The sequence below is a fragment of the Lonchura striata genome, chromosome 20, assembly GCF_050655825.1.
Source record: "Lonchura striata isolate lonStrDom1 chromosome 20, ASM5065582v1, whole genome shotgun sequence".
Lineage (NCBI taxonomy): Eukaryota > Metazoa > Chordata > Aves > Passeriformes > Estrildidae > Lonchura > Lonchura striata.
Window position 1 is genome coordinate 4,065,670 of NC_140722.1, and position 20,393 is coordinate 4,086,062.

The following is a 20,393-nucleotide window of genomic DNA, read 5'->3' on the forward strand; positions in this document are numbered from 1 at the left end:
CTGCTCCCAGCCCCATCCAGCCTGGCCTTGGGCACTGCCAGGGATCCAGGGGCAGCCACAGATGCTCTGGGCACCTGTGCCATGGCCTCAGCACCCTCACAGGGAACAAATCCCTTGCTGTAAATCAAACCTAAATTTCACCTCTTTCAGTTTTAACCCACTCCCCTGTCCTGTCACAGCAGCTCCTGATGCAGGGTCCCTCTCCAGCCTCCTTGGAAAGCTGCTCTGAGGCCTCCTCAGAACCTTCTCTTCTCCAGGCTTGATACTGAGACAAAGAAAAAGTGACATTCTTGCTATCTTTTAGGCAAACCTGAATTTCTGAGAACCCACCCAAATCCAGGTGAGAAAATGCCTTTGAAATAATAATGGATATTTTGACTGGCCTTCTTTTTCAATATATATCTGCAGCATACGGAAAGCTGCTTCGTGAAGCATCCCACTGCAAACTCAATTATTTCAGTGCCACAGTTGTGTCGACTGGCATTTCGTGCTCTCTTTGTGGCTGGCATGAGGAGAATAAATCACACCCCACATGACCCTCTAATCACTCACATTTTCCAGAAGAGCTCCTAGCAAGCTGCATGAAGCATGGTGGCCAGGCTTTTAGCCTGTTCAGCCTGCAGGTAGGTGTTGGAGTGAGAGAGTTTTGGTGCAGAATGAGCAAATCTGGACCAGCTGCGTGCAGAACCTGCACCTCACCCTGTCCTATGGGGACTCCCAGGTCCTGGAAGTGGGGAGAGACCCTGAATTTGCAGGTATCCTGCTTATAGGAGGCAAGGCTTCAAGGAATAAATTTAAATGGCAAAGTGTCAGCATTTTGGCAGCAGGGTCAAAAAATATAATAAAACAAAACACTAATATGAAATAAAATAAATATGAATAAAATATGACTATAAAACAAAATATGATATTATATTTATAAATGATAATGTGTTTGTACACTCTGTTCAAAATACAATTAAAAGCACAGTTAGGAAATCCCCACAGTGCCATGAACCAAGAGGCACCTGAGGACTGGAAAACACCTGCTTTGTCAGTCACCAGAGCACAGAAAGGAGGAGGAAACCTCACAGGTTTCTGCCTTCTGAAAGGTCTGTGAGAATAAAAAGGGACACTCTGTGAGTGAGGGCAAAGCTTTGTAGACAGAAGCAATGGACTCTATTATCCAATTATGTCCCAATTAATATGGTTGTGTAAAAAAAGCCTGGTGAGATGTTAATTAAGCACAGAGGCTTTAGAGTGAGATGATGTTTCAGGATGCAACCCTTTCACAGGGTGTCCATTATCCCAGGAGCATTTTGGATGTTTTCTGTTAGAAATCTCAGTTAACCAAAGCTGCTTGAGGGAGGGCTGGTTGCAGCAATTTCGTGGCACGTCTCTCTCATGGTTTACAGTTAATCTCCTAATTGCTCCCAGTCAGAGCAGAGAAACTCAGAAGCTTTCAGTTGTGGTTAGGAAGAATATTGGATTATATCAAAGACAAATTAGGCTCATATATTTTCCTAATTTATAAGCCTTTATCTAAGTTTCTCTGATTGCTGTAAAAAAAAAAAAAAAAAAAAAAGCAAGCAATCCTCTTGCTGTCTTGCTTGTGTTTTTGAAGAATGCCAGGTGGGATTGTAGGGACCAGCTGGGCAGGACTGGGGGAGGAAGTTTGCAGGGGGCAGAGAAGGAATTGAACTCAGGTGAGAGCAGGGAGCCAGGTGTTTGTGATCATGGAAACAATAAATTCCCAGGGAGGGGTGGAACTGTGTGGATTTTGTTGTGTGGCAGGAGCTTTGGGAGGAGGATTCACCTGGTTGGGCATGGGAAGTTGGTGAGGAAATCTCTAAAAATTTTTAAAATTCTTTAAAATATAGTTTGATGTATTTTGCTGTTGTAGAAAAGTGAATTAGTCTGACTTCCATGCTGCTTAAACCTGACTCTTTCAGCTCAAAAGCTGCTTTAGCCTTTTGTGGTGCTGACTCTAAGGGAGAGGGGTAGGCAAGTTTGCCTCAAAGCCATGAGGATTCCTGATCCTGTACAGCCCTCCCTACCTTTGGTGCAGGCTTGTGGGCATGTACCCAGTGGTATTTCCCCTTCTATGCTTTGAATTTTATCAAAAGGAAAGAGTTCTGGAAGGAAATTAAGTATCATTTAACTTACTCCAGGTCAGCTTGGTTAATTAAAGAGAAAATCCAGCCTGCAGCAGAGTCCAGCGGGGTCTAAAGCACAGAGAACAAGGTAAGAAATATATTTAAAAATTACAACTTCTGCTCATCACAGAATTCCTGTTCTTAAGTGAATCTTGTTGTCTACCTCCCCAAACAGATCCTGCCACTTTCTGTGGGAGTTGGGGGGTCTGAAGCTGCTGGGGCAGGGGGTGCTTCCCTACCTGCCTCATTTGGTGGTGCTGGCTGGGTTTGGATTTTTCCTGCTCTTAGGGAAGAGGGAACCCCTGCTGCATAAAGGAGATGATGTTCTGCACAGGGTGGGCTGAGGAGTGTGGCTGCTGGGGAACCTGCTGATATGAGGCTCAAAAAGTGCTTTTTAAGGAGTTATGGGGATTGTGTGGGGTCGGCAGCAACACAGAAACTTCTTGACTGATTTTTTGTGGAAGGGGTTTGGAACTGGCTGATCTTTAAGGTCCCACCCAAACTATTCTGAGGTTCTCTGATAAAAGCAAACTTGCAAAAGACCTTGTGTGGAGGGAAACAGTGGTAGGAAAGAGGCTTCTTTCAAAATCCCCTCTTTTGTTGTCTTTGTTTCCTCTCTTTTGCATTTTTGTCTATGTGGTGTTTGCTCAAAGAAAAAGTGTTGTTTTTCTTTTAAACTTCAATCCTCTCAGGGGATCTAGGTGCATCTACCTGAAAGCTGTGCTTCACCACAAATCCTACCATGCCTATTTTGTTGGGAAGGTGATTCTGAGCCTTGCTAGTCATGATAAAACAGAGTTGGTTTAAAAAAAAAAATACAAAAATATCAGAGTTATCCTTTGAACTCATGTTTTGACTTGAGGGATTTCTTCTTCCTTCTAAGCCTGCTTGCTGTTTTTTTTCTTCATTTCTGATGATCTTTCTAGTAATGAGAATGCAAGTTATTCAAAAGGGTTTATAAAGGTTGTCAGTGAATTATTATTGGTCCGTTGGGTGTTTAAATTGCAAATATTATACTCAAAATCAAGCTTTAGAAGCAAGCTCTTCTTTAAAGATTTATGTCTACAGTCACAGAGGGTGTGATAAATTTAACATGGAATACAAAGCTGTATCAGTCATGGCTTTCCTTACTGGATTCCTCCTTGCATTGGGTATGATAGCTGCTCCCTGTTCTTGATTCCTCAGCAAATGTGTAAGTGCATGACCCTGGCAGGAAAAGCCTTTGGGATGCTGTGGGAATCATCACCTGGAATAGGAAGAGAGAAAAATGATGTTTGTGTGTCTGAGGCTCGGCTGGGGCAGCAGCTCTGCTCTGTCTCCACCCAAAGGGGGAGAAGAAGAAAGGGATGAAGTGAGCTCCAACTTTGAGAAATCAGTAAGGTTGGAAAAAACATCCAAGATCATAAAGTCCAACCTCTTAATGGTGCCCTTTGCATGTGCTCCTAGTTGCACTAATGGCAGCAAAACCTGGGGAAAAACTAGACCCACTCCCAACTAATTCAAGCTCCATTATCAGCTGTGTGGGTGGCAATTTATTTTTATTACAGACTGCTGTGGTTTTGGGGAGTTTTCTTCAGGGGTTGGTTGAATTTGCTAAATGTTCCTCACCTGGAATTCATTGCTCATTATAATTCTTTTGATTCTGTGGTGGCAGGGGCTCATCTGCTGCAGATGAAACTTGTTCCACACCCCATCCAAATCCTGAACCACTTAAAATCCCACCTGCCCTGAGTAAGTTGCTCAGTAGAGATACATTTCTTATGTTCCATTATTCATACAGACAAAAGTCATCAAAGTTGCCTTTCTATCCTTTTGGTTTTGTGCATTTTGAGGTGTCATTTACAGCACATCTCTGGTGCTCTGCTCCTCTCTGAAATAATTAGGAGATTATTTTGGTCAATATGACTGAATGATGATTTAGTGCTTTTCAATGGTGAGCTGTGTTAGTGACTCTTTAAGGATTAGAGGCTTAATGAAATGCATACAACAGGGCGATGATTTAATCTTTTTCTCATAAAAATCTTCACAACAAGATAATAAACCATAAGAATAAAAATCATTTTGACAAACCTGTCTAGCTTTCAGGCTGTGAAAAGTCTGAGTTAATTACCTGTGGGCCCTTTCTGTTATACTGAGGATTATTGAAAGGGCAACTTCCAGGAAAGGTGTGAAGTTCCCAGGTAGGCAATTACAGTTCAAGGCTGGGAATGGAGGGCAAGAAATCTCCTTTCCTTCCCTACCAAGGCATAGATCCTCAAAAGTATCCCTGTGTGTGTGTGCCAACAAGTGATTTTAAATTTTCCGGTGTTTAATTTTAAAAGAAATCCTCAAGGAATCTCTTAATCAAGTAGCTTTTCAAAATTTAATAGGACAGCTGCTTATTAGCAACTTGTCTGGGCTGGCAACTCTTGTTTTTTAAAACAGGGTTGTCTCATTTGTTGGTCAAAATTTCTCTCTCTGGGTTATCAAGCTGAGCTTCTCCAAGGCTGGCAGAGCAGTGGAAGGTTTGAATTTGGCAGCTGCCCAATGGCCTGGGATAAAAGTTTGGTGTCTCAGTCCACTTTGCAGCAGACAGAGTTTTTTTTTTGTTTTTTTTTTTTTTTGTCCTGGGCATGTGTTTTTGTCTTTGTACCTGCACTGGGAGTCCTTTCTTCTTCTCCCTCTTGGAAGGAGCTAACTCCTGAATGGTGCTGGAGAAAGAATTTCCAACACACACAAAAAATAAGTATAGCGTTACTCATTTATAACTTGAAAAAAAGTTTCTGAACTTGGGCAGGAGCTCCTGTGCCAATCTGCTACAAACTGTGCTGTCCCACTCCTGCTTTTCCCCCTTCTCCCTCATCCCCCCTTTTATCTGGTGTAGAGGGAGTTGGTTTCCCATTTCCATAAGCAATGACAGCAGCTCCCCAAAATGCCCTTCAGATAAGGTAAGGAAATGGCTGGAGACATTGCAGCCATGGGCTAGCACTTGGCTTTGGAAGCATAGGAAAAAAAAGAAGAGATTCCAATAGAAAGGTAAATGCTGCATCGCGAGTAGCAAACTGGAATTTAAATGCAACAAACTTTCAATTTCTTAGAAATAGACTTTAAAAAAGAGGAATAGGAAAAGAGTTGAGGTTTTTTTCCTCATTTAATAATGTTCTGTGCTTTTGATGTTGTCCCTTCATTCCTTTGAGAGTTTTTTTGAGAGCCAATGAATTGCTTTGTAAATGGTTACAAAGTGGAAAGTGCCCCTTAAATGGGAAGATTTTTGCCAGAAGTAATACAGCCCAATGGTTTAGGGTGAGCACAGTAAGCTTTTATAATTCCATCTCTTTTGTCTGTCTCTTGTTCTCCCCCTCCCCAGCTCTAAAACTTTGGGGTGGCACGGGGAGCAGCATCTCCTTTGTTAGATTTCAATAAGTGCTCAGGAGGAGCAGAACCTGCATAGGGGAAGTCTCATTTATTACTGGCATTGCTTCTAAACTTGGACTTCTAAGACAGATGTGAGGAGGATGAACAAGACTCCAGGGAAGTTGAAATATATTTTCTTAGGGATAATGGCAAGTCTTCCTAGAGAACTCTCTCTTGTTTCTGTAGACTGGATGCCCTCAAGCTGCTATTCTGACACCTCTCTCCATATTTCTGTCTTCCTGGTAATCAAAGCTGAAATGATTCTCGGAATTACTACATTTAAATGAACTGCTTGCTGGTACTGTGATTCAAGGATGATTTAAAAAAAAACAATAGTAATTTTGAGGTTGAAGTCTCTTCTGGGCTGGAGTGTAATACAGAATAATGTGCTGGCTATCCAAATAAATTCTTGTTCATTATTTAAACATTTACTTGGCTTTGATACTGTGGCTGAAACTAAGATAATCAGGTTTTGAAATCTGATTTAGAAAAGGCAAAATATTTTTTGGTATCATTTGAAAGCAGACAGAAAAGGAATAGACCTCTTTTATCAGGGATCTGTACCAAAGCAAAAAAACTCAGAAGCTGTTTTTCAACTCTGCTGCCATAAAAAGCAAATGCCACTGCTTGTTTAATGTTTTCTTACTAATGAACCCAAATGTTGTGACCTGGGTCTGTGAATGTGCTTGATTTGTAATCAACTTCATCTGACAAGCTGTACTGCTGCCTTTTTTTTGTTGTTTATTTTTGAGGGGATGTGATGCTTGAAATGGTTCTTTTCATCTTTGAGATGCTCCCAGCCACTGTGTGTGCTCTGCTAACGAGCCACGCTGGCCCTGCCTTTGTGTGCTCACTGGCAGTGCTGCCAGCTTGATGTATGGAATAAAGCAGCTACCTCCAAGCAGTGTTCTGAGGCCAAATCCGTGGTTTGGGTGGGAATTGAGGGGTTGCACAGATGAGATCTGATGAACAGCCAGGATGACAAGGATGCTGAAGTGATGCCATATGGTCTGGAAAGGGTAGGGAGGAGATGAAAGGGAATTACGATATTTTTTACATTTGTGGTATGATCAATAGCCAATGAAGCTGCTGGTAATGAGGAAAACCCAGCCATGGGAAAATCCTGATCTTGGTGTGGGTTGGTTACCAGGAGTGGATAATCACCTGCTGCTTTAGTCTCGGGTTGATCGAGAAGGAAATAATGACAAACAGAAATGAGCTTTTCCTCAGTATGTCTGGCAATAAAAGCTGTTCCCTCCTCAGAAGTGCAGCAACCCCAGACATCAGGAGATGAAAGTGCAGAGCTGTGAAGGATCTTGAGAGCAGTGCCTGACAGACACTGCACTGGGGGATGTTTCAAGTTTGGTTTCAGGTGAGCAGGCAAGGGGAGACTGAGGCTCTGTGTGCAGGGGAGCTTATTTAAAGAGCAGCAGCACAAATCTCATTATGGGGTCTGCTGCAGGATAGACCCATCTGTGGCATTAATAATGAAAACTCAGAGGTGATTGCTGGCAGAAAGCAACTTTGTGTCACAAGAACTGCTGAAATTCATAGCAGGAGCAAAAAATAACCAAACTCGAGCAAGGCTTATGAATAGACAGAGAATTTAATAAGCTAAAAGTGCCCCTTAAAAGGTGCTCGAGTTCCTAAGGGGAGTTTGCAGTGTCATAAGATTTTAGTGATCATTTCCCACCAACCTGTAAAGCTGTAAGTGGCCCAGTGCTATAAATACCTCCAAATTGGACACTTGTAAAAGCCAAAACTTTACAATTTCTAATTCATGCAAATAAGCTGGAAGTGAAAAGAAAAGAAAACAGTTTGCTTGGAAGAAGGTGGACTCGTGTGAAAAGGGAGTTATAAAGTGTTGGTATGGGGACTTCCCTTGCTGAAATGAAGTAATGCATTTTCCAGGGCTGCAGAGCAAAGCTAAACACCCTGGTGAGTGTAGGGCTGTGTGTGCCAGCAGAGGATAAGCCACAGCTGCTCCTTCTGGAGAGGGTTTAATAATGACAAAAGAAACAAATTGCTGAGTCTGATGGTCCTGGGCCAAAGACAAAAGTCTGGTAACAAGAAACTAAAACTACTGTTGGGGAAAGCTTTACAAACAGGTTGTAGCCAAATGCCAGAGCTTTAGGAACCTTGACTTCTAGCCAGGTGTATATAAAGGAAATTTGCTGTATTTAGCAACCACTTCATGGCTGAGATACAGATCCACGAGGGGGTTTCAAGGGAAAATCCTAGAAAGGAGAATTATTCCACATCTGCAAAGAATGCTGAGAGTTAAGGATGTCTCAGATTGAGGACAGTGTCTTAGCAGAAGAGTTTGCTAATGAATCAGCATGGGTGATTGACAGACATGATTTGGCATGTAGGAATGGTAAAACTGGGTGAATTTTTCATTTGAGGTGGCTCCTCTGCTCTGTGCAGACATGCTTTGCTGCTTGTGCTCTGCATTAGTGTCTGTGTGGCTGCAGGAAGGATTTGGGGTTGGGTGAGCACCTCCCATGTGAACAGCAGGACAGGGATAATCAAGGTTAAATGCTATAAATAAAGTGGCTTAATCCTAGGGGAAGCCTGGACTTTTGAGATGAGCAAAATTTGTTGAAAGACACATTTTTGTAGTGAGGCTTGACAGGCTTTCCATACTGAAGGAAATAAACCTGAGCACTTGTCAGTGTTGGAAAAGGTATTTCAAAGATGACAGCAAGTGTGTTTTTGCTGCCTCTTTTCCTCCTGGAGCCAGCTGTGAGATGTTTGAGATGGGCAAGGATGTATTTGGTAAGAAAATGATGGGTTGTGGATGTTACTCAGAGTGGCATTGTCCTACAGGTTTGTCAGGCACAGCTGTGTTTTTTATTGCAGATTTCTACTCCATTTTCAATATGTTCAACACCCACTGCCTGCTTGGGTGGTGCCTCATGTTGAGCAAAGAGGATTTGCCCAAAATCTGAAAATTTTAAGGTCCCTGGAACTGTTGGGGCAGTTCTTTGTCAGCATCAAAATGATGCCAACCAAGATCTCTGGTGAAGCAGCTTCCTTTTTCTCCAAGAAAGTAAAATTTATTGGCAAACAGTCAACTTGCTACATATCCATCAAGGTCAGCCCCCACAGAGGAACAGGGTGTATCCTGGCTCTCACAATAAACTCCTTTGTTTTAGTTTAGATGTTGGTAATACTCATCTGGAAAGCTTTTTATTCTTCTATCAGAAAATGTGCAGATAAAGAATAGCTTCAACAACTTCATTCCTTAAAAAGCCTAAAATGCATGAAAAAACAAAGATTTTTTTTAATTAAAAGAAAACAAACACAAAAATGAAAATGGAAGAATCAAATGGCCTGTGAAATTAAATAAATGATAGGAAGTTTGAGAGGAGGAGGTGCCTAACCAAAGAACACAACCAACCTAGCATGTCTCAGTGTTTTTAATGTGGTACAGAGTTCCCACAAATAACTTGGAGGAGGCATCATTGAGGTTTTTTTGTCCCCCATCCCTTGAAAGAGGGTTGGACTGAGAAGTTTTGTTATATTTGGGAAGGGCACTAACCCTCCACACGTGGCTTTGCCCTTGCTGTGTGCTCCAGCATTTTCTCTGATAAGGAGAAGGCTTTTTCCTGTGCATTCCCTTCCTTCAGCACGATGACTGAAAAAGTTTTGTGCATTGATTGATTTCTCTGCTCTGAAATATTGATTTGGGTCGTGGAAAATGGTCAAATAAAATCAAGCAGTGTTTGGTGCAGACTGAAAACCATCTTTTCCAGGCTTTCAGCGATTAGGTCGCACTGGGCTTTTCTCTTTGCACATCCTGCTCAGCCTGGCACTAAAAGCCCTTGTGACAGTTTGGCTGCAAGACCTCAGTAAATAGCAGTTGACTTTTTGAGGGTCTTTAAATCAAGCAAAAATCTTCCTGTTCAACAAATAAGGATTGATACAGTGACCTGACCCTTTGTTCATCCCATCCCTAACAGGTGAGATTGACATTTTTCAGGCAAATTTAACTTGGTGTCCCAGATATTAATGGCTGTGGATTTATTTTTCTTTCCTTCTACCAAAAGCTCCTCATGCCAACAAAAAAAACCCTTGCTCACCAAACAAAAAATTCTCTTAAAGACATCTCCTCCCCAACAGACCCTTTGTACTTTTATTTTAGCTGTGAAGCTGGTTACTCTCCTCACTGGAGATGAGAATTTTGATAAGAATTGCTGAGCAGCCAGATGAATGGTATTAATGCCTTTCCATTTATTAAATTGAATTTGGTAACTTGAAAGAATTCCACAAAACCTGAAGAAGTCAAACTGAAACTGGAACCCTGTTCAGCCTGAAAGAGGGGAAATTTAGATTTGATATACAGATGAGGAATTGTTCCCTGTGAGGGTGGGCAGGCCCTGGCACAGGTGCCCAGAGCAGCTGTGGCTGCCCCTGGATCCCTGGCAGTGCCCAAGGCCAGGCTGGATGGGGCTGGAGCAGCCTGGGATGGTGGAAGGTGTCCCTGCCATGGCAAGGGAGGCATTGGATGATCTTTAAAATCCCTCCCAACCCAAACCATCCCATGGTTCTGTGACTCTCTCTCTGGACGCCTCTGAGGGCTACAAGCATTTTAAACTCTGCTGTGGCAAAATTTTCTTTCCCAAGACTATGGACATAAAACCCTTCTGACAGAGATAGACCAAGAGCCTTTTTGGACCCAACTTGTGGGGTCTGTAACCCCCAGGAGAAGCTGGGCAGTGACACACAGGGAAGGAGGAAGGGCTGGCAGCTCCAGGTGCCACACAGTGAGGGACTTGGGGGTTTGTCAGCAGAGAACACCAGCTGAGGGGTGAAGCAGCACTTGGCTCCTGAAGGGCACTGCAGGATGAGGGAGAAATGGGGAATAATGGAGAATATTTTTATCTGCTGGTCAAAGCACTGAGAGGAGCAAGAGCTTGCATTCTTTTTCCTCTGAGGGGCGAAGGGAAGGTTTAAATATCTTTGTTTGTTAATGGCATGTCTTGGTTTGGAAAGACAGGAGTCTCTGTGAAGGAAGGCAAAAGCCTCCTGTGAAATGGAAAAGGTAAACCCCCATCCTCCGAATTACCACAATTTCAAAATTAAAAGGCTCTCAGGCACAGATATGGGAATAGCAGTTCTTTACTAGAAGAAAAACTAAATAAAAATAATAATAAAAATGTAATTAGTACAAACAAAACTACTGGTAGAGTCAGAAACCTGACACCCTGAGGAGTCAGGGTGTTGGTAATAGTCCAGTGAAATGGTGGCTGCTCCTCCTGGAGGGGCAGATGAAATGCTGCTGGAGTGGGGATCTGAAGGTCTGGTGATGGAGTAGATGGGCCTGGTTGTCCTCTGGGGATCCAGCAGAGAAGAAGCTGCTCCTCTGGGAATCCAGCAAAGGGGCTGCCCTGGTGTCCCAAAAATGCTAATTTTCTGCAGGTAGGGGTGCTTGGCTCCTCCCTCTGGGTGGAGCATCTCACCATGGGCTGATGGAACTTTACCAGTCATGCAGGGAGTCATTCAATGGCCCATTAACAGAAGATCTCTCCCTGGAGGGAGACATTGTTCTTGGAAGAGATAAGAAAACTGCTCCTCCTCCAACAGATGGCAAATAGAATACGTGCTTATCTTACAAGCCAGGACACCATGGCAGTACAGTGGCAGCTGTGCCTTCTGTGCTGGGTGCCTCAGAGCAGAACACAGGGTGCACTGAGCAGCCCTTGAACCCTGCTCTTCCCCACCTCAAGGTCTTGGGGGTGCCCAGGATTCCCTTTAAAGCTGCTCCACAGGAGCCTTAGAGAGCCAGTGCTCTCAGCTTTGGGGCACCTGGTGGTTGCAGGTGATGGTCCTGTCACTCCAATCCCATTTATTTTGTGCCTGCTTGTGGATATTTTTAGTTCAGTGAGAGAGAAATTAAAGGTTTCTAACCAGGAAGAGGCCTGGGAAAGAGTTGAGAAGGAATGTAAGTAATTCTTTATCTCTCTTGTTGTTCACATTGTTTATAGGTAAGTTTTGCTACTGTGTGTCATTCACTCCACACCAATGGGGTGAGATGTTTTTACTCTAGGACCAATAGAATGGGTCTAGATGATACTCTTTATAAAAGAGAGATTTATTTGAAATAAATTGGAGTCCTACTCCCTCACCTTCTGAAGTGGGGTCATTTCATAGCCTCCTGCTTCAACAGTGTCACCTGCCCATTTGGAGCAAGGAGCTGCAGTCCCTGTGTCAGACACGAATGTTTCTGCTGCTGCACTGTCAGCTGAACGACTCCAGCTCTGCTGCTTCCTTGCTTCAGTGTGCTGCTCTTGTAAGAGAACATCTTCAGGGGATTAAAGATTTATTATAGGAGCAGTTGATTTGGCTCTCGCTGTAACGTTAAATGCTCGTATTCTGTTTTCTGTGAAATAATTTGTTTCCTTTTGTTGTCTGCTAAAAGTATTTCAACAACTTGGCAGAAGAATAAACAGACACAACTTCAAAATAACTCAAAGTAGCAAGAAGTTTTTTTTAAATTAAAAGAGGAAAAAACAGGTCTGGGGGAAGCTTATTATTTAACACTTTGCTGCAATGATAAATTGCCTGGTTCTGATTTTTTTTATTGCTGTTCATGTGACATCAGCTTGCTTCCTGAAGTCATCAGGTGAAAGAAAAATGGGGGTTTCTTGTGTCTCGCATTGTAATCTCTGTTTCATGTAATATAAACAACTTTGGTTAATGCATTAGCATAGAAAAAAATGAATAGTTTTAAAGCAGGGCTATATTTATTTTGGACATTTTAGTCCTGAATGCTTCTTTGTGGAGCAGAGCAATTTCTCAGTTGTACGCATGAATGTCAGTGTTCAGCACGTTGTGCTGCCTCAACTCTGTCAGAAAACAATTGTTTTATTCAGCACTGCTGTGGGAATGCTTGAGTTTCTCTGGGTAAAAGGTGGAGGGATGCAGATGTAATCCAAATTGAGGATTCTTGCTAAATGTGGTTGTTTAGCTTTGTCCTGAAAACAGGAAAACTAATGCCAGTGTCCTTGGTGCTTCAATCACTCTTCAGATCCAAGGAGCTTGTGGAAAGAGAAACAGGAGTTATTACATCAGACAGAAATATACATCAGAAAAATATCAGTGCTGGGGAGAAACCCCTGGTGAGCTGTTGGGCTGGAAAAAAAGAGTTGTATGTACACCTCTTATGTCCCATTGAGGGAAAAAGGAGCTCGGGAATGACAATGTTCAACTGGTTATTCCCATCTCCAAACATTCCCTTATCAAAATGCTGCCTCTGAACAGCCATAAATGCTGAGATTTTTCTTGGGTAGTTGGTTCTGCTCTGGCTCCCTATGGCTGCACTTTGATCTGCTCCTGGATCAGGTGTGGTGCATTAGGAAGCAACTTCCCAGCCCTGATTTTTCAGGGTTACCATTCTGTGGTTTGTTTGTTGTTTTTTTTTTTTTTTAAGTCTGTGCAGGAGCAGGACTTTATTATTGTCACAGCAGTTTGTGGGTGAACTAAACCATATTTGAGAGCATGCTTAGAATTTTTTCAACTTACTTATTTTAAAAAAAATTGTTTATTAGCACAGCTTCCCTAAGGCAGAATGCAAAGTAGATGAGTTACTTCATATGTGAATTAAGGTACCTTGGGAGCTACAGGTTTGGCAGGAGCTCCTCACTCCATTTTGGCATCTGCTGCCACTTTGCACTTCTGATGTGTGAGGTGCAAGGACTGTGTTGGCAGTGCATGAGGAACTCCTGTGGCCAATGCAGTCATGTGCTCTGGAGTGCCTTGTGACTTTATTTGATAACCCATTTTCTCCTGGATCCCTTGCTTCACTCCAGGCTGTGGAATTAAATGGATTAATGGGGGCCAACGGATTGGGCTGAAGGTCTGTCCATACCTTTGCTGAGAAAATGGGACAGGTAGAAAACATGAGAAAATCTAGGTGGGAGAGCACTAAATAAGCCATGTGAGTGTTTCTGGTAGAGCTGTTGAGTTAGATAAAGGTGTGCTTTGAGCAAGCATCTCTTGGTGTATTTTCTCACTGTAGGGCTCTTCTAAGTGTTGCTAAAGTGCTGTTTCCCTGCTATAAATTTCTAGAGTGAAAGCCAGAGAAGCAGGCAGAGCCACCTCTCCAAGAGACCCTGTAATTACATTTTTGACGACTCAAGGCTGGTGTTTGTCTTTTTGTTTGATGCTGGCAGGAGCTGTGTAGCAAAAAGCCTTTTGAAGTTAATACCTAATTAAGATGGATGGGGAAGGTCACAGCCCCTGGTAGTGCTGCTGGTTCAGGCTGTTGGCTGCCTCAGGAAGGCATCAGCAGGAAGATTTACTGGGAGCCATTCTGTGCATCCAGGTTGGGAAATGTTATTTAAAAATCAATGTGTGAACAGGAGTCCTGAGTTCTGTGTGCAGACAGAGAGGGACTTTTGTCAGGTGGGGGAACCAAGGTGCTTAACTTGCTTTCCTATCAGAACATCCTTAATTCTCCTCTGATTGGACACAGTGTGAGAGGGGCTTGATTCACATGGAGGAACTGAAAATGTTGTGGCTCCAGTCCCTGAGGTGGGATGTAGATGCATCCAGGCTTTGGTTGTCTGGCTGGAAATAGTTTTGGCTGATGTGTGATCTGTACCACAGCTGCAGCACTGCTGGTCCTCATGGCAATACAGCACTGCAACGAAGTACAGGATGTGAGCTCCAAAATAAGGATTTGGGACATATTCTTAAGCATGTTCCCAATCCTGAGCTGATGCTGATGTTTCAATGTAGGAGCATACAGTGAAAATCCAAGTGGAACCCAAAAGTGAACTTGAGACCTCATTGCACAGAGGAAAGGGAAACAAGGCAAAGTTTTGGATGACACTAAACTAGTTCACACTTTTCAAAGCCCAGCTCTGTTCATTGTGCTCTGTAGATTTGGGACTCCGAGAGGTATGCTGAGATTATTTGATCTATCTTACAATAACAACAAGTGAACAAGACAGCCAGACCATTTCCTAAAGGGGTGACGTGTTTTGTGTGACTAAAGCAGACATGGACTAATGAGCTCCTGTGTTAAGGGAATTCCCACTGTTGGTAGATTGGATGTAGAAAAGCAAATTAAAATGTAGCCTGGTAAAGTCTGCTGTGTGCACCTCTGAGTTTTGGAGAGCAAAAGTCTACCCTGTCTTCTCTCTGACTTGAGCTCCAGTTTGGTTATATTTGCATCCTTACTGCTCTTTATTTGCTGCCTCTGCTCAGCCAGCTGAAGGCTTTTCAAGCCTTAGATGAGGTGTTGATGCTAAATTACAGAAATCTGGCCCGACGGTGGAAAGCTAGAAGGAGGTGGTGCTGTTAGGTAAGCCATAATTTAGTGTATTCATGCAGGCCCCAGTAAATGTTTTGCCCCACTTGAAAATTCAGGATATCTGGTGAGAAAAGACTGTTGGATAATGACAATACAGAAACTAGCTTCATCCTGGATAATTTCTACCAGCTGGAAATGAGGTCTTGTTGGTGCTTGCTGAAGAATAAAAACACTTTTCAGAAGAGCTCTGCTAACCCAGATTCAAGTCCCCTTTGCACAGGATGGCTTGGTCATGCCAGAGGGATGGGAGACATATCTAGGTCTAGTGGTGGGTGGGGTGGCACGTTAGATCAGAGAGAAACCCCCCAGACTTCTCCACAGAGCTCCATTTGTTCCAGCTACAACCTTATTTCTTCATGTCAGTTTGTTATTGCTGCCTCCTACACGTTCCTTAGCACATTGGCCCTGCCGTGGTCTCTTCCTGCTGCTTCACAGAGTTGGAAAAATATTTCCTTGTGCCTGCAGTCAGGGTATGTGGTTGAAGAGGGGGGCTTTGGAGGTGTGTTTATGGAAGATGGCTGGTGTAACTGTGTGAAGGTGTGTGGGGATTATAACTGGGTTTTATACCAGCTCAGAATGATGTTTTCTGCAGATAATTTCAATTAAATTTACTTTGCCTCATTGTCCAAGGAAATGATTAGCACAGCAAAAATCCAAGATTTGTTTATTGTATGTATTTCTTGTTAAAAGCCAATGAAGAAGCCCTTCAGTAGCTCTGAAAGAAAAAAAAAATGGGAAAAAGTTGATAATAATAATGGTTCAATAATGTTGTAAGTATGATATTACTAATTTTGGAGGAATTTCAGCTAAGATTAAATTAGTCCCTTTGTTTTACTTAGTCCAGCAGCACCTTGGATTAATTATGGGCAGAAAAATTGCAATTTGGCTGTGCTAGATGAGATTAACTATCTAGATCAGTAGACTACCAGAGCAGAGAGAAGTGGAGAGCAAAAATCTGAGTGTTTCAATATTCATTAGGGATGCACCTTTTCTTTAGTTTTCTGAGGCTCTTTAGGAATGGGAGCTCAGCCTCAAATGACACAGGGAAAAGATCCCTGGTCTAATGGTAATAATGGTTTGGTGTGTTTAAAAGTCCCTGCCACAGGGCAGTGGCACTTTGGAAACATTTTAAAGGAACTGTTTACAGTAGATGTGAGGATCTCCTCCTGTTTGAAGTCCTGGAAAACAGTGCTGAGGGTTCCTGTGCATGCCTGGTTTTGCTGAGCAGAGCACCTGGCTTGGCATCGGTGGGAGGGGATGCCCGTGGGGACCTGGGGAGTGCACTGCCCTGTGAGCTCGGATGGGGAAGCTGCCAGGAGGCTGGGGAGGGAGGAGGAGGACCTTTGGGATCGGCACCCAGGGAATATGTTGGTTTCCTGATAGCTGCTTCGGGGGATGGATCATTGTTGCCTCCATCTGCTGCGCTGAATGCTCAGCTATTGCCCTATATTTTTTTTCCTTCCTTTGCCCACGAGTGCTGCTGATTCATTTGGAGAGGGAGCCACACGTACGTCAGCGCTTGGAAAAGGCTGTGGGAGTGTTTGCTGTGGTTGCTTTGGACGTTTAACCTCCCAGGTGAAGCTGTTGGCAGCTTGCAGAAGAGTGAGAGCACCTCCTCTGGCCCATCATCCTCCTCCTTTTCCATCTTCCATGGCACACACACTACCCTGTGTATATTCACCCAGTGCATTCCTTAGGTCCCGAGATAATTGCTTTGCCCCTGCCGTGTTAATTCATGTTGGAAATTAATCTCAGATGAGTGATGGTTATTGGAAGTGGATTTTAAATGTTTGGTGATGAGCTCTGGAGTACTGCAGAGGAGTGATGTCTGTCAGGGTGTTGTGCTGTGAACTTGGCAGGGCGTATCTGAGTGAATGCTTAGGTGAGGAGAATTGTTTGTTTATTCTGAGTCAGGATGTGGCAGGGTCAGGCCACCAGAGAAATGTCTGGGGGTGACTGAGAACATGTAGGAATAAAGTAGGCTGTGAAGAAGAAACAGAACAAGGAGATTCTTGAGGGCTAAGGAACAGAAGAATTAAGGGGAGAAGACAGAATAGGAGTTTAAAAGTGTGTGAGGAAGAAGAGTGGAAGGAAAGTGTTTTGAAGCAAAAATAACATTTGCTAAATTGCTTAAGAATTAAAATTAGGCAGAGTGATTGAAGAAGTTGCTATAAAACTAAGCAGTCATGAAATTGAGGAAGCAGTTACCACAAATATCACACAAAGACGGGCATGGAGGGCTTGGGAAGATGTTATTTGGCAGGAATTTTCCTTAAATTTAATAATGTCTGTAGTATGTCCCACAGGAGTGATGAAATCTTTATGTTCCTAGGCTGAGGAGTCTCTTGAGGACTTTGGCATGGCAGTCCCTGGTGAGGGATGAGGCAAAGCTCTGCCTCGGAGCTCCCCAGAGCCCTGATGTGTGTCAGAGCTCCCCAGGGAGCTGGGCTTTGGGGGCAGGAGGAGCTGTAGGGCTGAGGCTGTTTGTGTCTCCTCCTGCTGCCGTGGCCTTTGGGGTGGCTGGAGGAGAGTTCCTGAAGTTTTCAACCTGCTGTAAAAGAAGTTGTTATTTTTCAGCTGGTCCAGTGTAGTTGTCCAATGGCGTCGTGCTGAGCAATGGGATAACATGAGCTTGGGGTTGTTGTTCTTGAGACTGACCCCGGCCTTTAGAGCCCTTCCCTGCTTTCAGTTGTTATTAATTAGGTTATTCCTCGGGTTATTTGTCACTCTGCGTGGTCTTTTGCTTTGCAGTTTATAGTTTAAGCAGAAATGTTGTTTCTGTATTTGGTCAGAGGATACCCCATTGTCACACTCCTCTGCCTAACACCCCTACAACCAAGCATAAATGAGATGTGAATTGCTGATATTTATGAGTATGCTACACTACAAAGTACTTTATAGCCTTTCTGTCATATGTTTCAAATGATTCCACTTCAACCAAACAAATTGTCCCAGCTTAATTTCCAAGAAATCATTGTCAAAATTGCTGAACCAGTTTAATTCTAAAGCACATATTTATACTGAGCCGCACAAAGCACACCGCCAAGTGAGATTACAAATGGCAGAGAGGAGAGTTTAATCAGAAATGAGATTAAATTTGAAAATGTAGAGCGTTAGTGATTGCTGCTGAGGCTCAGACAGGGTGCAAAGCCGTAGCTTTTTCTCAGCAGGGCTCAGAATAGCGCACTTGGGGAAGCTGAGGAGCACACATGGCCTGGTGCTGACAGCGGGAGAACGCGGAGCTGCCTCGGAGCAGGGGCTTGGGGCAGGGGGCTGCAGTGTTGTGTTGTGCAGCGAGGGAGGGAGGAAACCCAGGTGGGGATGGGGGACAGGAAATAAATGAGGTGGTGTGAGCTGGTGCTTTGGGAGGTGGGACCTGCCTGGCCCCAGCACCTCTGAGTGGGCTGGGAACACAAACCCTGTGAGGAACCACTGAGGGAGCTGGGATGTCGCTGTCGAGGCAGGATGGGAATGAAGAGACTGACCAGAAGGCTGCTGAGAGTAAAACTCTGGTTTATTCAAAATGCACTGCTCTTTTGTACAGAGCTTAGTGAGGACCAGCTCTATTGGTTCTGAAGTGAAAACAACTGACACCATTGGTGCAAAGTGCTTGATGTACAGTGATAGAACTTAACTATAAACAATGTGAACAACAAGAGAGATAAATAATTATTTACATTCTTGTCCAGCTCTTTCCCAGGCCTCTGCCTGGCTAGAAACTCAGTTTCTCTCTTTGACTGAATCTGAGACCCACACTGGGGGTGCTCAGCCTGGAGAAAAGGAGACTCAGTGAATGATCCAAGAGCTGCTCTGATGTCTGTGATTTATAGAGAATAGAAGGTTGGTTGACTAGATTTAAGATGGACAGAATTATTAATTCAGTCACAGCTGAGTTTTAGGATTAGTAGCCATCATTTAGCTTAATAAGCTTTGGAAATACAGTAGCCAAATATCTGCGTTGAAAGTGAAGCAAAATATTTCTGTGGCAAAGTTCAGCCCTTGTGCAGGGAAACCTTTCCTAGCACAAGCAGATGAGCATCCTTGACAAAAGCAGGACATGGGTGTTAATAGTTACACAAGGGCATTGCTAGAAAGTGCTGATGTTTCCTGGGTTATGGAAGAGAAAGAGGCAGAGAGGAGCTGTTCAGAGGGATAAAAAGAGAGGAAGAGATCCATAAGGGTTGCTGCATGCTCAGCAGCCTTAGGAACTGTACTGTGACTGCATTCTTACCACTCTCACAGCTCCTGAAAGGTGGCTGTGCTCAGCTGGGGCTGGGCTCTGTCTCCAGGAACTGATAGAACCAGAGCACACAGCCTCGAGCTGCACCAAGGGAAATTCAGGTTGGATATTAGGAAAGAGTTTTTCATGGCAAGAGTGATAAAGTTCTGGGATGGCTGCTGGGGAGGTGGTGCAGTCCCCATCCCTGGGTGTGTTTAACAGAGCCTGGATGTGGCACTGGGTGCCAGGGCTCAGTTGAGGTGTTGGGGCTGGGTTGGACTCGATGATCTTGGAGGTCTCTTCCAACCCAGTGGTTCTGTCCTGCTCTGACTGGTGAGAGCAGCTGGTTTGCCTTGAGTTTTTGGGCAAGCTCTGTGTATTAAAGTGGAGGGTTTTGCCAGCTGAAGTTAGAGAGGAGGTTTCTAAGGTGGCATTTCCCCATGGATGCAGAGTCTCCCCTGTGCTCTGGCAGTGAATGCCATGGTGCTTTTTAATACCAGGGTCAGTTTTAAATGCTGCCCACCCCAGCCTGCTCTGAGTGGCCTTTTTATTCCATTCCTTGTTGCATTACATTTGGATGGAGTGTCCCTGATCTGATATAAACACCTGTATAAATGTTGTTTCTATCCAGAGCTGTTGCCCTGCACATCCAAGCCCTGGATCTCTGTATGAAGGAGCCCTGGTTGGGTGTGTGGAGGAGCAGGAGGAGACACAGTGTTGTCTGAATCTGTTTTACAGGAAAATGTACAATTGGCATAACTTTCCTCTTTTTGTATTGCGGAATGAACATTTCATGGTGATCATTTCAGCTGTAGGAGGAATCCTGAACCTCAAAATGGAATGTTTTACCCTGGGGAAAGTTTTTTTTCTTCACTTAAACATTTCATTTTTTTTTTCCAAATCACTCTTGAACACTTCTAAACAGGAAAGAATGGTACAAACCTGCTGTTGTTGTGTCATCCCCCTACAGAAATCTGAAAAAAATCCCCTAATTGAGAAGTGAGCAGATCCCTGCCCCCCAACACTTGGAGATTATGTGCTGTTTTATAATCACTACAGGGAGAAGCAAAGCATCGCAGTGGCTTCTTTTATTACAGATGAGCCTGGATGTGCTCAGTAATCTCCCAGGCCTGTATTAAATCTGGGACACCTCTCCAAATTGCAGGTTGATGAGAAGTGCAGCCCAGGAGCAGTGTTAATGTTTTGATGTGTGACACAGATTACATCAGCTGCTGCTGCTCAGATGCTTGTGTTCCCTGCACTCTGAAGTGCACAACTTCAGGCCACCAGGGGGTCCTGATTGTCCTTATTTATTTTTTATAAA

General features: G+C 43.7%; 1 long non-coding RNA gene across 1 annotated transcript in view; it reads left to right on the forward strand.

Annotated features, from left to right (window-relative positions):
- The first annotated feature begins 1,642 nt into the window (after window positions 1–1,642).
- LOC146765705 (uncharacterized) overlaps window positions 1,643–20,393 on the forward strand; it is a 35,376-nt gene continuing 16,625 nt past the window's right edge. The window contains exons 1-2 of the long non-coding RNA XR_014949623.1: window positions 1,643–1,816; window positions 2,151–2,223. This is a non-coding gene — a long non-coding RNA (uncharacterized LOC146765705). The remainder of the gene's footprint in view (window positions 1,817–2,150; window positions 2,224–20,393) is intronic.